The sequence below is a fragment of the Scyliorhinus torazame genome, chromosome X (genome assembly GCF_047496885.1).
Source record: "Scyliorhinus torazame isolate Kashiwa2021f chromosome X, sScyTor2.1, whole genome shotgun sequence".
NCBI classification, from domain to species: Eukaryota; Metazoa; Chordata; class Chondrichthyes; order Carcharhiniformes; family Scyliorhinidae; genus Scyliorhinus; species Scyliorhinus torazame.
Genome location: NC_092738.1, coordinates 14,174,131 through 14,187,875, shown reverse-complemented (window position 1 = coordinate 14,187,875; position 13,745 = coordinate 14,174,131). Strand labels below are relative to the sequence as shown.

Here is a 13,745-nt window from a genome sequence, read left to right as displayed (position 1 = left end):
AAAAGGCAGGGGTTGGTGGAAGGGGGCAGCGGGGTCATTCTCACAGATAATTGGGATGGGAAGTGCAGGAAGCTTAGCGCAGAGAAGACACAAGAGGGATAAGACCTGTTCTGGCTTTTTTTGCTGCTGAGTGCAAGGCTGAATGGCCTTTACTCATCCATTCTTAAAATGGTGCCAACAACTTGATTGACATTAATAGGCTACATTTGCGACTGAGATTAGACCGTCCCTTGTTGAGGGTTGGGCAACATTTGCACAGCTGAAATGTGGCCCGTGAAAATAGTGACTGATAGAAATGGTCTTGGAATGACAGAGCAGCTTGCCAAGCCTGACTTTTCACTCCGCACCCAAGCCCACGTTCCCGACTATATCCCCAGCAGAAATTCAATCAATCAGTGTTGGTGTTTGTGCTCCGTCTTGGCGCTGCCAGGGAACCTCCGCGAGTTTGATATGTTCGTGGAACCGATGTGCGAAAGCACTCCGTTTTCGAAAGAGAGAAGTCGCAAAGAATGGGCTGGGTTTGCCAAAAAGGCATCACTCAGAAGAACATAAGAACTAGGAGCAGGAGTAGGCCATCTGGCCCCTCGAGCCTGCTCCACCATTCAATGAGATCATGGCTGATCTTTTGTGGACTCAGCTCCACTTTCTGGCCCGAACACCATAACCCTGAATCCCTTTATTCTTCAAAAAACTATCTATCTTTATCTTAAAAACATTTAATGAAGGAGCCTCAACTGCTTCACTGGGCAAGGAATTCCATAGATTCACAACCCTTTGGGTGAAGAAGTTCCTCCTAAACTCAGTCCTAAATCTACTTCCCCTTATTTTGAGGCTATGCCCCCTAGTTCTGCTTTCACCCGCCAGTGGAAACAACCTGCCCACATCTATCCTGTCTATTCCCTTCATAATTTTATCTGTTTCTATAAGATCCCCCCTCATCCTTCTAAATTCCAACGAGTACAGTCCCAGTCTACTCATCCTCTCCTCGTAATCCAAACCCTTCAACTCTGGGATTAACCTAGTGAATCTCCTCTGCACACCCTCCAGTGCCAGTACGTCCTTTCTCAGGTAAGGAGGCCAAAACTGAACACAATACTCCAGGTGTGGCGTCACTAACACCTTATACAATTGCAGCATAACCTCCCTAGTCTTAAACTCCATCCCTCTAGCAATGAAGGACAAAATTCCATTCGCCGCCTTCATCACCTGATGCACCTGAAAACCAACTTTTTGTGACTCATGCACTAGCACACCCAGGTCTCTCTGCACAGCAGCATGTTTTAATATTTTATCATTTAAATAATAATCCCTTTTGCTGTTATTCCTACCAAAATGGATAACCTCACATTTGTCAACATTGTATTCCATCTGCCAGGCCCCAGCCCATTCACTTAGCCTATCCAAATCCCTCTGCAGACTTCCAGTATCCTCTGCACTTTTTGCTTTACCACTTATCTTAGTGTCGTCTGCAAACTTGGACACATTGCCCTTGGTCCCCAACTCCAAGTCATCTGTGTAAATTGTGAACAGTTGTGGGCCCAACACTGATCCCTGAGGGACACCACTAGCTACTGATTGCCAACCAGAGAAACACCCATTAATCCCCATTCTTTGCTTTCTATTAATTAACCAATTCTCTATCCATGCTACTACTTTACCCTTACATCTTTATCTTATGCAGCAACCTTTTGTGTGGCACCTTGTCAAAGGCTTTCTGGAAATCCAGATATACCACATCCATTGGCTCCCCGTTATCTACCGCTCAAAAAATTATCCCCAAAAAATTCCACTAAATTAGTTAGGCATGACCTGTCCTTTATGAACCCCTGCTGCGTCTGCCCAATGGGACAATTCCCATCCAGATGCCTCGCTATTTCTTCTTTGATGATAGATTCCAGCACCTTCCCTACTACCGAAGTTAAGCTCACTGGCCTATAATTACCCGCTCTCTGCCTACCTCCTTTTTTTAAACAGTGGTGTCACGTTTGCTAATTTCCAATCCGCCGGGACCACCCCAGTCTAGTGAATTTTGTTCTCGGCACTTGCAAACACCATAATAATAATAATTTTTATTGTCACAAGTAGGCTTACATTAACACCGCAATGAAGTTACTGTGAAAATCCCCCAGTCACCACATTCCGGCACCTGTTCGGATACACAGCGGGGGGGAGAATTCAGAATGTTCAAATTACCTAACAAGCACATCTTTGGACTGTGGGAGGAAACCGGAGCACCCGGAGGAAACCCACGCGCACACTGGGAGAATGTGCAGACTCCGCACAGACAGTGACCCAAGCCGGAATCGAACCTGGGACCCTGGAGCTGGGACGCAAAAGTGCTAACCACTGTGCTACCGTGCAGGGGAAGGAAAATGACATGCTGAACGAACCTGATTCTGACAGATCGACCCCCGTTCTCGCCATTTCCTTCAATTCCTTCTCTCGACACAAAGACATTGAATTGCTTTTTCCATTCATTTATTCTGTCTGGTTCAGTGCTGTTCCCTAGTAATTCAATACTCTCCTCTCGTTGCCCTTTGAGGAAGAAGATACTGCTGGACTTCCCTCCTTGTACCCTTCCCACTTTAACGATCCCGAGGGAGTTGAAGCCGCTACCACAGCGAGCATTGCACCAGAATAGATGCTGCCTCTTAGCTTAACAGTCCCGACAAGTTCAATCAGGTTACCTTGAAGCCTTTATTGAAGGAAACCGGCCGAGTGTTCCTTTAATCTTTCCCCGCGACTTAAATTTTATGTCCGCGCCGCGTAAGCCCTTCTCTGCTCTGAGCTGACGTGAAGCTGCCCTTTGACCTGTCTGAAATTAATTTTGAAATTTGGGAGCTCTGAGCCTCGTTTGATAACCCTGCTCCTGCTTGTGTCGAGGAAATGAAGGTCCCCTGCCTCTGCCTTCCTCCACGCCTGGTTGCAATGAGGTCAGAAGTCAGTAATATCCAAAGAATGTACGGCACTGCTCGTTGTTTTGCAAATGGAACACACACAAAACCAAAGTCAGCCTCTTAATTAATGAAACAGCCTTACTGAGTTTCACCAGAGGAAATGAAACAAAAATATGACTCAATACGCCTTTTAGTGCAGGCGAGGAGGTAGGAATAGCTTACAAAGTAGCAGATGTAGCACGAAAGCTGAGAATGGAAATCCCGAATGAGAGTTAAAGAGTATGCGTGCATGATTGTGGGTTGGAAAATCACCTGGTTAACCGATGGGAAGGATTTTCCAACCTTTTATCAGACTGGTGACTGTTGATTTTATAGACACATCTGCACAGGAGCAGGCCATTTGGCCCAACTGATCTATGCTGGTGTTTGTGCTCCGCATCTAACCCAATCTGCAATACCTTCTGTTGCTTTCTCCTGCATAAGTTTTCGAACCTCCCCTTTAAAGCGTCTGCACCAGCCAACTCAATTATTCCCTGTGATCGTGCATTCCGCATCCTGACCACTCTCTGGGGAAAAATACATTTCTCCTGAAAGCCCGATTCGTATCATTTTTTATTTAAATTTTTTTTTTATATTTTAGAATGCCCAATTCATTTTTTTCCAATTAAGGGGCAATCCACCTAACCTGCACATCTTTGGGTTGTGGGGGCGAAACCCACGCAGACACGGGGAGAATGTGCAAACGCCACACAGAGAGTGACCCAGAGCTGGGATCAAACCTGAGATCCCGGCGCCGTGAGGCAACAGTGCTAACCACTGTGCTGCCCCTCCAATTCGTATAATAATGGCCGTCTCATATTTTATGGCCCCTAAATTTGGTTCCACCCCCCTCCCCAACAAGTGGAAACATCTTTTCTACATCTACCCTAGTGAAACCCCTTAATTCTTCGAAAAGTCTACACACGGTCACCCCTCAACCTTTTAATTTTACAAAATGGAGACTGGAACTATGCACGGCTCTCTGAAGTACTCAGTTGAGTAGGCCTTCCAATCTCCTTTATCACTCGTGCCAGTGGCAAAATCTCCCAGTGGCAGTGCCTCTTACGGGTTGAAGGGAGGTTTGCCACCAATAGCAAGAATTTCTTTTCTCCCTTTTTTTTGAATTTAGAATACCCAATTATTTTTTTCCAATTAAGGGGCAATTTAGCGTGGCCAATCCACCTACCCTGCACAACTTTGGGTTGTGGGGGTGAAACCCACGCAGACACAAAGAACAAACAAAGAACAAAGAAATGTACAGCACAGGAACAGGCCCTTCGGCCCTCCAAGCCCGTGCCGACCATGCTGCCCGACTAAACTACAATCTTCTACACTTCCTGGGTCCGTATCCCTCTATTCCCATCCTATTCATGTATTTGTCAAGATGCCCCTTAAATGTCACTATCGTCCCTGCTTCCACCACCTCCTCTGGCAGCGAGTTCCAGGCACCCACTACCCTCTGCATAAAAAACTTGCCTCGTACATCTACTCTAAACTTTGCCCCTCTCACCTTAAACCTATGCCCCCTAGTAATTGACCCCTCTACCCTGGGGAAAAGCCTCTGACTATCCACTCTGTCTATGCCCCTCATAATTTTGTAGACCTCTATCAGGTCGCCCCTCAACCTCCTTCGTTCCAGTGAGAACAAACCGAGTTTATTCAACCGCTCCTCATAGCTAATGCCCTCCATACCAGGCAACAGTCTGGTAAATCTCTTCTGCACCCTCTCTAAAGCCTCCACATCCTTCTGGTAGTGTGGCGACCAGAATTGAACACTATACTCCAAGTGTGGCCTAACTAAGGTTCTATACAGCTGCAACATGACTTGCCAATTCTTATACTCAATGCCCCGGCCAATGAAGGCAAGCATGCCGTCTGCCTTCTTGACTACCTTCTCCACCTGTGTTGCCCCTTTCAGTGACCTGTGGACCTGTACTCCTAGATCTCTTTGACTTTCAATACTCTTGAGGGTTCTACCATTCACTGTATATTCCCTACCTGCATTAGACCTTCCAAAATGCATTACCTCACATTTGTCCGGATTAAACTCCATCTGCCATCTGTCCGCCCAAGTCTGCAAACAACCTAAATCCTGCTGTATCCTCCGACAGTCCTCATCGCTATCCGCAATTCCACCAACCTTTGTGTCGTCTGCAAACTTACTAATCAGACCAGTTACATTTTCCTCCAAATCATTTATATATACTACAAACAGCAAAGGTCCCAGCACTGATCCCTGTGGAACACCACTGGTCACAGCCCTCCAATTAGAAAAGCATCCTTCCATTGCTACTCTCTGCCTTCTATGACCTAACCAGTTCTGTATCCACCTTGCCAGCTCACCCTGATCCCGTGTGACTTCACCTTTTGTACTAGTCTACCATGAGGGACCTTGTCAAAGGCCTTAGTGAAGTCCACATAGACAACATCCACTGCCCTACCTGCATCAATCATCTTAGTGACCTCCTCGAAAAACTCTATCAAGTTAGTGAGACACGACCTCCCCTTCACAAAACCATGCTGCCTCTCACTAATACGTCCATTTGCTTCCAAATGGGAGTAGATCCTGTCTCGAAGAATTCTCTCCAGTAATTTCCCTACCACTGAAGTAAGGCTCACCGGCCTGTAGTTCCCTGGATTATCCTTGCTATCCTTCTTAAACAGAGGAACAACATTGGCTATTCTCCAGTCCTCCGGGACATCACCTGAATACAGTGAGGATCCAAAGATTTCTGTCAAGGCCTCAGCAATTTCCTCTCCAGCCTCCTTCAGTATTCTGGGGTAGATTCCATCAGGCCCTGGGGACTTATCTACCTTAATATTTTTTAAGACACCCAACACCTCATCTTTTTGGATCTCACTGTGACCCAGGCTATCTACACACCCTTCTCCAGACTCAACATCTACTAATTCCTTCTCTTTGGTGAATACTGATGCAAAGTATTCGTTTAGTACCTCGCCCATTTCCTCTGGCTCCACACATAGATTCCCTTGCCTATCCTTCAGTGGGCCAACCCTTTCCCTGGCTACCCTCTTGCTTTTTATGTACGTGTAAAAAGCCTTGGGATTTTCCTTAACCCTAAAGCTTCCCGAAAATTGCCGTATTTATCCTTCTTCCTTACAGGAACATGCCGGTCCTGAATTCCTTTCAACTGACACTTGAAAGCCTCCCACATGTCAGATGTTGATTTGCCCTCAAACATCCGCCCCCAATCTATGTTCTTTAGTTCCCGCCTAATATTGTTATAATTAGCCTTCCCCCAATTTAGAACATTCATCCTTGGACCACTCTTATCCTTGAGGGCAGCACGGTAATTGGATGCACTTAGGAGCATGCCCCCCGATAGGCTATCCCCCCCCGACAGTATCCCAGAGGGCAGCACGGTAGCATTGTGGATAGCACAATTGCTTCACAGCTCCAGGGTCCCAGGTTCGATTCCGGCTTGGGTCACTGTCTGTGCGGAGTCTGTACATCCTCCCCGTGTGTGCGTGGGTTTCCTCCGGGTGCTCCGGTTTCCTCCCACAGTCCAAAGATGTGCAGGTTAGGTGGATTGGCCATGCTAAATTGCCCTTCGTGTCCAAAAATTGCCCTTAGTATTGGGTGGGGTTACTGGGTTATGGGGATAGGGTGCTCTTTCCAAGAGCTGGTGCAAACTTGATGGGCCGAATGGCCTCCTTCTGCACTGTAAATTCTATCTATGAAATTGTCCACCAGCACTTTAAAACTTACTGAATTGTGGTCACTGTTCCCGAAATGCTCCCCTACTGTTTTCAATGTCCCGGCTTTCTCTCCTCTCGCGCTGTTTTCAATGTCCCGGCTCACTCACCTCCCGCGCTGTTTTCAATGTCCTGGCTCACTCACCTCCCGCGCTTTTTTCACTGTCCCGGCTTTCTCTCCTCTCGCGCTGTTTTCAATGTCCCGGCTCACTCACCTCCCGCGCTGTTTTCAATGTCCTGGCTCACTCACCTCCCGCGCTTTTTTTCATTGTCCCGGCTCTCTCTCCTCCCGCGCTGTTTTCGCTGTCACGGCTCACTCACCTCCCGCGCTGTTTTCACTGTCCCGGCTCACTCACCTCTCGCGCTGTTTTCACTGTCCCGACTCTCTCTCCTCTCGCGCTGTTTTCAATGTCCCGGCTCTCTCTCCTCCCGCGCTGTTTTCAATGTCCCGGCTCTCTCACCTCCCGCGCTGTTTTCACTATCCCGGCTGTCTCTCCTCCCGCGCTGTTTTCAATGTCCCGGCTCTCTCCTCCCGCGCTGTTTTAATGTCCCGGCTCTCTCTCCTCCCGCGCTGTTTTCAATGTCCCGGCTCACTCTCCACTCGCGCTGTTTTCACCGTCCCGGCTCACTCACCTCCCGCGCTGTTTTCACTGTCCCGGCTCTCTCTCCTCCCGCGCTGTTTTCACTGTCCCGGCTCACTCAGCTCCCGCGCTGTTTTCACTGTCCCGGCTCACTCAGCTCCCGCGCTGTTTTCACTGTCCCGGCTCACTCAGCTCCCGCGCTGTTTTCACTGTCCCGGCTCACTCAGCTCCCGCGCTGTTTTCAATGTCCCGGCTCACTCACCTCCCGCGCTGTTTTCACTGTCCCGGCTCTCTCTCCTCCCTTGCTGTTTTTACTGTCCCGGCTCACTCACCTCCCGCGCTGTTTTCACTGTCCCGGCTCACTCAGCTCCCGCGCTGTTTTCACTGTCCCGGCTCTCTCTCCTCCCGCGCTGTTTTCAATATCCCGGCTCACTCACCTCCCGCGCTGTTTTCACTGTCCCGGCTCTCTCTCCTCTCGCGCTGTTTTCAATGTCCCATCTCTCCCTCCTCTCGCACTGTTTTCAATGTCCCGGCTCTCTCTCCTCTCGCGTTGTTTTCACTGTCCCGTCTCTCTCTCCTCTCGCGCTGTTTTCAATGTCCCGGCTCACTCACCTCCCGCGCTGTTTTCACTGACCCGGCTCACTCACCTCTCGCGCTGTTTTCACTGTCCCGGCTTGCTCTCCACTCGCGCTGTTTTCAATGTCCCGGCTCTCTCGCCTCCCGCGCTGTTTTCACTTTCCGGCTCACTCACCTCCCGCGCTGTTTTCAATGTCCCGTCTCTCCCTCCTCTCGCACTGTTTTCAATGTCCCGGCTCTCTCTCCTCTCGCGCTGTTTTCAATGTCCCGTCTCTCCCTCCTCTCGCACTGTTTTCAATGTCCCGGCTCTCTCTCCACTTGCGCTGTTTTCACTGTCCTGGCTCTCTCTCGTCCCGCGCTGTTTTCACTGACCCGGCTCACTCTCCACTCGCGCAGTTTTCACTGTCACGGCAGACACTCCTCCTGCGCTGTTTTCACTGTCCCTGCTGTCTCTCCTCCCGCGCTGTTTTCAATGTCCCGGCTCACTCAGCTCCCGCGCTGTTTTCACCGTCCCGGCTCTCACACCTCCCGCGTTTTCAGCGCGGGAGGTGAGTGAGCCGGGACAGTGAAAAGAGCGCGGGGGGAGAGTGAGCCGGCTCAGTGAAAACAGCGCGGGAGGAGAGAGAGCCGGGACATTGAAAACAGCGCGTGAGGAGAGAGAGCCGGGACATTGTTTTCAATGTCCCGGCTCACTCACCTCCCGCGCTGTTTTCACTGTCCCGACTCTCTCCTCTCGCGCTGTTTTCAATGTCCCGGCTCACTCACCTCCCGCGCTGTTTTCACTGTCCCGGCTTTCTCTCCTCTCGCGCTGTTTTCACTGTCCCGGCTCACTCACCTCCCGCGCTGTTTTCAATCTCCCGCTCTCTCTCCACTCGCGCTGTTTTTAATGTCCCGGCTCACTCTCCACTCGCGCTGTTTTCACTGTCCCGGCTCTCTCTCCTCCCGCGCTTTTTGAATCTCCTGGCTTTCACTCCTCTCGCGCTGTTTTCAATGTCCCGGCTCACTCTCCTCTCGCGCTGTTTTCACTGTCCCGGCTCACTCTCCTCTCGCGCTGTTTTCAATGTCCCGGCTCACTCACCTCCCGCGCTGTTTTCAATGTCCCGGCTCACTCTCCTCCCGCGCTGTTTTCACTGTCCCGGCTCACTCTCCTCCCGCGCTGTTTTCACTGTCCCGGCTCTCTCCTCTCGCGCTGTTTTCACTGTCTCGGCTCTCTCTCCTCCCGCGCTGTTGTCAATGTCCCGGCTCTCTCTCCTCCCGCGCTGTTTTCACTGTCCCGGCTCACTCACCTCCCGCGCTGTTTTCACCCTCCCGCCTCACTCACCTCCCGCGCTGTTGTCAATGTCCCGGCTCTCTCTCCTCCCGTGCTGTTTTCACTGTCCCGGCTCACTCACCTCCCGCGCTGTTGTCAATGTCCCGGCTCTCTCTCCTCCCGCGCTGTTGTCAATGTCCCGGCTCTCTCTCCTCCCGCGCTGTTTTCACCCTCCCGGCTCACTCACCTCCCGCGCTGTTTTCAATGTCCCGGCTTTCTCTCCACTCGCGCTGTTTTCACTGTCCCGGCTCTCTCTCCTCCCGCGCTGTTTTCAATGTCCCGGCTCTCTCTCCTCCCGCGCTGTTTTCACTGTCCCGGCTCACTCACCTCCCGCGCTGTTTTCACTGTCCCGGCTCACTCACCTCCCGCGCTGTTTTCAATGTACCGGCTATCTCTCCACTCGCGCTGTTTTCACTGTCCCGGCTCTCTCTCCTCCCGCACTGTTTTCAATGTCCCGGCTCTCTCTCCTCCCGCGCTGTTTTCAATGTACCGGCTTTCTCTCCACTCGCGCTGTTTTCACTGTCCCGGCTCTCTCTCCTCCCGCGCTGTTTTCACTGTCCAGGCTCACTCTCCTCACGCGCTGTTTTCAATGTCCCGGCTCACTCTCCTCCCGTGCTGTTTTCAATGTCCCGGCTCTCTCTCCTCTCGCGCTGTTTTCAATGTCCCGGCTCTCTCTCCTCTCGCGCTTTTTTACACTGTCCCTGCTCTCTCCTCTCGCGCTGTTTTCACTGTCCCAGCTCACTCACCTCTCGCGCTGTTTTCAATGTCCCGGCTCTCTCTCCTTCGGCGCTGTTTTCACTGTCCCGGCTCACTCACCTCCCGCGCTGTTTTCACTGTCCCGGCTCTCTCTCCTCCCGCGCTGTTTTCACTGTGCCGGCTCTCTCTCCTCTCGCGCTGTTTTCAATGTCCCGGCTTTCTCTCCTCTCGCGCTGTTTTCACTATCCCGGCTGTCTCTCCTCCCGCGCTGTTTTCACCGTCCCGGCTCACTCACGTCCCGCGCTGTTTTCAATGTCCCGGCTCTCTCTCCTCTCGCGCTGTTTTCACTGTCCCGGCTCTCTCCTCTCGCGCTGTTTTCACTGTCCCGGCTCACTCACCTCTCGCGCTGTTTTCAATGTCCCGGCTCTCTCTCCTTCGGCGCTGTTTTCACTGTCCCGGCTCTCTCTCCTCTCGCGCTGTTTTCAATGTCCCGGCTTTCTCTCCTCTCGCGCTGTTTTCACTGTCCCGGCTGTCTCTCCTCCCGCGCTGTTTTCACCGTCCCGGCTCACTCACCTCCCGCGCTGTTTTCAATGTCCCGACTCTCTCTCCTCCCGCGCTGTTTTCAATGTCCCGACTCTCTCGCCTCCCGCGCTGTTTTCAATGTCCCGGCTCACTCACCTCCCGCGCTGTTTTCACTGTCCCGGCTCACTCACCTCCCGCGCTGTTTTCACTGTCCCGGCTCACTCACCTCCCGCGCTGTTTACAATGTCCCGGCTCTCTCTCCTCCCGCGCTGTTTTCAATGTCCCGGCTCACACTCCTCTCGCGCTGTTTTCAATGTCCCGGCTCTTTCTCCTCCCGCGCTGTTTTCACTGTCCCGGCTCTCTCTCCTCCCGCGCTGTTTTCACTGTCCCGGCTCACTCACCTCTCGCGCTGTTTTCACTGTCCCGGCTCACTCACCTCACACACTGTTTTCAATGTCCCGGCTCTCTCTCCTCTCGCGCTGTTTTCAATGTCCCGGCTCTCTCTCCTCCTGCGCTGTTTTCAATGTCCCGGCTCACACTCCTCTTGCGCTGTTTTCAATGTCCCGGCTCTCTCTCCTCCCGCGCTGTTTACAATGTCCCGGCTCTCTCTCCTCCCGCGCTGTTTTCAATGTCCCGGCTCACACTCCTCTCGCCGGGACTGTTTTCACTGTCCCGGCTCTCTCACCTCCCGCGCTGTTTTCAATGCCCCGGCTTTGTCTCCTCTCGCGCTGTTTTCACCCTCCCGGCTCACTCACCTCCCGCGCTGTTTTCACTATCCCGGCTGTCTCTCCTCCCGCGCTGTTTTAAATGTCCCGGCTCACTCACCTCCCACGCTGTTTTCGCTGTCCCGGGTCTCTCTCCTCCCGCGCTGTTTTCAATGTCCCGGCTCACACTCCTCTCGCCGGGACTGTTTTCACTGTCCCGGCTCTCTCACCTCCCGCGCTGTTTTCAATGCCCCGGCTTTGTCTCCTCTCGCGCTGTTTTCACCCTCCCGGCTCACTCTCCTCTCGCTCTGTTTTCAATGTCCCGGCTCACTCTCCACTCGCGCTGTTTTCACTGTCCCGTCTCTCTCTCCTCCCGCACTGTTTTCACTGTCCCGTCTCACTCACCTCTCGCACTGTTTTCACTGTCCCGGCTCACTCTCCTCTCGCGCTGTTTTCACTGTCCCGGTTCTCTGTCCGCTCGCGCTGTTTTCAATGTCCCGGCTTACTCTCCTCTCGCGCTGTTTTCACTGTCCCGGCTCTTTCTCCTCTCGCGCTGTTTTCACTGTCCCGGCTCACTCTCCTCTCGCGCTGTTTTCACTGTCCCGGCTCACTCTCCTCCCGCGCTGTTTTCACTGTCCCGGCTCTCTCCTCTCGCGCTGTTTTCAATGTCCCGGCTCACTCAGCTCCCGCGCTGTTTTCACTGTCCCGGCTCACTCACCTCCCGCGCTGTTTTCACTGTCCCGGCCTCTCTCTCCTCTCGCGCTGTTTTCACTGTCCCGGCTCTCTCCTCTCGCGCTGTTTTCAATGTCCCGGCTCACTCACCTCTCGCGCTGTTTTCACTGTCCCGGCTCACTCAACTCCCGCGCTGTTTTCAATGTCCCGGCTCTCTCTCCTCCCACGCTGTTTTCACTGTCCCGGCTTTCTCTCCACTCGCGCTGTTTTCACTGTCCCGGCTCACTCACCTCCCGCGCTCTTTAAATCTCCCGGCTTTCACTCCTCCCGCGCTGTTTTCACTGTCCCGGCTCTCTCTCCTCTCGCGCTGTTTTCACTGTCCCGGCTCACTCAGCTCCCGCGCTGTTTTCAATGTCCCGGCTCTCTCTCCTCTCGCGCTGTTTTCAATGTCCCGGCTTTCTCTCCTCTCGCGCTGTTTTCACTATCCCGGCTGTCTCTCCTCCCGCGCTGTTTTCACCGTCCCGGCTCACTCACGTCCCGCGCTGTTTTCAATGTCCCGGCTCTCTCTCCTCTCGCGCTGTTTTCACTGTCCCGGCTCTCTCCTCTCGCGCTGTTTTCACTGTCCCGGCTCACTCACCTCCCGCGCTGTTTTCACTGTCCCGGCTCTCTCTCCTCCCGCGCTGTTTTCAATGTCCCGGCTCACTCACCTCTCGCGCTGTTTTCAATGTCCCGGCTCTCTCTCCTTCGGCGCTGTTTTCACTGTCCCGGCTCTCTCTCCTCTCGCGCTGTTTTCAATGTCCCGGCTTTCTCTCCTCTCGCGCTGTTTTCACTGTCCCGGCTGTCTCTCCTCCCGCGCTGTTTTCACCGTCCCGGCTCACTCACCTCCCGCGCTGTTTTCAATGTCCCGACTCTCTCTCCTCCCGCGCTGTTTTCAATGTCCCGACTCTCTCGCCTCCCGCGCTGTTTTCAATGTCCCGGCTCACTCACCTCCCGCGCTGTTTTCACTGTCCCGGCTCACTCACCTCCCGCGCTGTTTACAATGTACCGGCTCTCTCTCCTCCCGCGCTGTTTTCAATGTCCCGGCTCACACTCCTCTCGCGCTGTTTTCAATGTCCCGGCTCTTTCTCCTCCCGCGCTGTTTTCACTGTCCCGGCTCTCTCTCCTCCCGCGCTGTTTTCACTGTCCCGGCTCACTCACCTCTCGCGCTGTTTTCACTGTCCCGGCTCACTCACCTCACACGCTGTTTTCAATGTCCCGGCTCTCTCTCCTCTCGCGCTGTTTTCAATGTCCCGGCTCTCTCTCCTCCCGCGCTGTTTTCAATGTCCCGGCTCACACTCCTCTCGCGCTGTTTTCAATGTCCCGGCTCTCTCTCCTCCCGCGCTGTTTACAATGTCCCGGCTCTCTCTCCTCCCGCGCTGTTTTCAATGTCCCGGCTCACACTCCTCTCGCCGGGACTGTTTTCACTGTCCCGGCTCTCTCACCTCCCGCGCTGTTTTCAATGCCCCGGCTTTGTCTCCTCTCGCGCTGTTTTCACCCTCCCGGCTCACTCACCTCCCGCGCTGTTTTCACTATCCCGGCTGTCTCTCCTCCCGCGCTGTTTTAAATGTCCCGGCTCACTCAGCTCCCGCGCTGTTTTCAATGTCCCGGCTCACACTCCTCTCGCGCTGTTTTCAATGTCCCGGCTCTCTCTCCTCCCGCGCTGTTTTCACTGTCCCGGCTCTCTCTCCTCCCGCGCTGTTTTCACTGTCCTGGCTCACTCACCTCTCGCGCTGTTTTCACTGTCCCGGCTCACTCACCTCCCGCGCTGTTTTCAATGTCCCGGCTCTCTCTCCTCTCGCGCTGTTTTCAATTTCCCGGCTCTCTCTCCTCCTGCACTGTTTTCAATGTCCCGGCTCACTCACCTCCCGCGCTGTTTTCAATGTCCCGGCTCACACTCCTCTCGCGCTGTTTTCAATGTCCCGGCTCTCTCTCCTCCCGCGCTGTTTTCACTGTCCCGACTCTCTCTCCTCCCGCGCTGTTTTCACTGTCCCTG

General features: G+C 53.2%; 1 protein-coding gene across 4 annotated transcripts in view; it reads left to right on the top strand.

The window, feature by feature from the left end:
- LOC140405528 (formin-like protein 3) overlaps positions 1-13,745 on the top strand; it is a 923,557-nt gene that overhangs the window by 516,351 nt on the left and 393,461 nt on the right. The gene's annotated exons all lie outside the window — the stretch shown is intronic.